The sequence below is a fragment of the Mesoplodon densirostris genome, unplaced genomic scaffold, assembly GCF_025265405.1.
Source record: "Mesoplodon densirostris isolate mMesDen1 unplaced genomic scaffold, mMesDen1 primary haplotype scaffold_37, whole genome shotgun sequence".
In the NCBI taxonomy this organism is placed as follows: Eukaryota; Metazoa; Chordata; class Mammalia; order Artiodactyla; family Ziphiidae; genus Mesoplodon; species Mesoplodon densirostris.
Window position 1 is genome coordinate 3,720,995 of NW_026778196.1, and position 3,408 is coordinate 3,724,402.

Consider the following 3,408-nt stretch of genomic DNA (forward strand, 5'->3'; position numbering starts at 1 on the left):
GAGCATTGTGATGAAAAGTTCATGGAGCATTGTGGTTACAAAGGTCACAGAGCCTTGTGATGACGTGGGCATGGATTGTTGTGATGACAAACGTTATGAAGCATTGTGATGACTGTAGTCACGGAGCATTGTGATGACAGGGGTCATGGAGCATTGTGATGACAATGGCATGGAGCATTGTGATGCCAAGTGTCATGGAGGATTCTGATGACAAAGGTAATGGAGCATTGTGGTGACAATGGTTTGGAGCATTGTGATGACAAAGATCAGGGAGCATTGTGCTGACAAGTGCATGGAGCATTGTGATGACAAGGGCATGGATCATTGTGATGACAAGGGTCATGGAGCATTGGGCTAAAAATGTGCATGGAGTATTGTGATGACAGCGGTAATGGGGCATTGTGATGACAAGGGAATGGAGCATGTTGATGACAAGGTCTTGGAGCATTGTGATGAGATGACCATGGAGACTTGTGATGACAAGTCTAATGGAGCATTCTTATGAAAAGGGGCATGGAGCATTGTGATTACGGGGGTCTTGAAGCATTGTGATGACAAGGGCATGGAGCATTGTGAGGCGAAGGCCATGGAATATTCTGATGACATGCATTATGGAGTTTTGTGATGACAAGGGCATGGAGCATTGTGATTAAATGGGTCTTGGATCATTGTGATGACAAGGGTCCTGGAGCCTTGTCATGACAAGGCCGTGGAACATTGTGATGGCAGTGGTCATGGACCTTATTATGACAGAGGTAATGGAGCATTGTGATGAGAAGTGCACTGAGCATTGGTCTGAAATGTTTCATGGATTATTGTGATGAGAGTGGGCATGGCGCATTGTGATGACAAAGGCAAGGTACAGTGTGTTACATGGGTCATGGAGGATTGTAATGACAAGGGCATGGAGCATTGTGATGAGAAGGGCATCGAGCATTGTGATGACAAGTGCCACGGAGCTTTGTGATGACAAGGGCATGGAGCAATGTGATGAGAGGGTTCATGGAGCATTGTGATGACAATGACATGGAGCATTGTGATGCCAAGGGTCACGGAGCTTTGTGATGACAAAGGTCATGGAGCATTTTGTTGACAAGGGTGTGGTGCATTGTGATGAGAACGGCAGGGAGCATTTTGATGACAGGGTCATGCAGCAATTTGATGAAAAGTGTAATGGAACATTTTGATGCCAGGGGTTATAGAACATTGTGATGCCAGGGGTCATGGAGCTTTGGGATGAAAAGGGTCATGGAGCATTTTGATGACAGGGGTTATGGAACATTGTGATGTCAGGGGTCATGGAACATTGTGCTGATAAGGGGATGTAGCATTGTGATGACAGGGGTCATTGAACATTGTGATAACAGGGGTGAGGGAGGATTGTGATGACTAGTGATGGAACATTGTGATATCTCATGTGAGAGAGCATTTGGATGAGAAGTGCATGGAGCATTGGGATTACAAGGTTTATGGAGCACAGTGATGACAAGGTTGTGGATCATTGTGATGAAAAGCGCATGGCATATTGTGATGACAAGGGTCATGGAGCATTGTTCTGACAAAGGCATGGAGCATTGTGATGACAAGGGTCACGGAGCATTGTGATGAAAAGTTCATGGAGCATTGTGGTTACAATGGTCACAGAGCCTTGTGATGACACGGACATGGACCGCTGTGATGACAAACGTTATGAAGCATTGTGATGACTGGAGTCACGGAGCATTGTAATGACAGCGGTCATGGAGCTTTGTGATGACAAGGGCATGGAGCATTGTGATGACAGTGGCATGGAGCATTGGTCTGACCAGTTTCATAGATTATTGTGATGACAGTGGGCATGGAGCATTTTGATTGCATGGGTATTGGAGCATTGTGATGACAAGTGTCCCGGATCATTGTATTGTCAGGTGTCAAGGAGTGTTGTGATGACAGTGGTCATGGAGCATTTTGATGATATTGGTCATGGAGCATTGTGATGACAAGGGTATGGAGCATGGGGATGAATAGGTCTTGGAGCATTGTGATGACAGGTGTCATGGAGCACTGTGAAGACAAGCATCACGGAGCATTGTGAATACATGGGTCATGGAACATTGGGATAACATGGGCATGGATCATTGTGATGACAAGGGTCATGGAACATAGGGCTGAAAATGTTCATGGAGTATTGTAATGACAGGGGTCATGGAGCACTGTGATTACAGGGGTCTTGGAGCTTTGTGATGACAAGAGTCTCAGATCATTGTGTTGTCAGGTTTCATGGAGTGTTGTGATGACAGTGGTCATGGAGAATTGTGATGATATTGGTCATAGAGCATTGTGATGAGAAGGTCATGGAGCATTGGGCTGAAAATATTCATGGAGCATTGTGTTGACTTGGGTCATGGAGCATTGTGATGACAAGGGAATGGAGCATGGTGATGACAAGGTCCTGGAGCATTGTGATGAGAAGACCATGGATACTTGTGATGACAAGTCTTATGGAGCATTCTGATGAAAACGGTCATGGAGCACCGTGATTACAGGGGTCTTGGAGCATTGTGATGACTAGGGGATGGAGCATTTTGATCAGAAGGCCATGGAGCATTCTGATGACATGCGTCATGGAGTTTTGTGATGACAAGGGCATGGATCATTGTGATTACCAGGATCTTGGAGCATTGTGAGGAAAAGGGCATGGATCATTGTGATGAAAAAGGCTTGGAGCCTTGTCATGACAGGGTTCAAGAAGCATACTGACGACAAGTGTCAGGGAGCATTGTGATGACAAGTGTATTGAGCATTGTGATGACAAAGATCATGGAGCATTGTGATGAGAAGACCATGGATAATTGTGATGATGAGCGTCATGGGGTGTTGTGATGATACGTGTTATGCAACATTGTGATCACAAGAGTTTGGAGCATTATGATGACAGAGGGCATGGAGAATATTGATTTCATTGTGATGATAATAGCCTGAAGTATTACCATGATGGTCATGGTGCATTGTGATGACAGGGTTCATGGAGCATTGTGATGAAAAGGGACATGGAGCATTGTGATGACAAGGGTCTTGGAGCATTGTGCTGACAAGGGCATGGAGCATTGTGATGAGAAAGCCATGGAACATTCTGATGACATGCGTCATGGAGCTCTGTGATGACAAGTGCATGGAGCATTGTGATTTCAGGTGTTTTGAGCATTGTGATGAGAAGTGTCATAGAACCTTGTGACGAGTAGGCCGTGGAACATTGTGATGGCAGGGTTCATTGTGCATTGTTATGACAGAAGTAATGGAGCATTTTAATGAGAAAGGCATGGAACATTGGTCGGAAATGTTTAATGGACTTTTGTGATGAGAGTGGGCATGGAGCATTGTGAGGACAAGGGCACGGAACACTGTGATACATGGGTCATTCAGGATTGT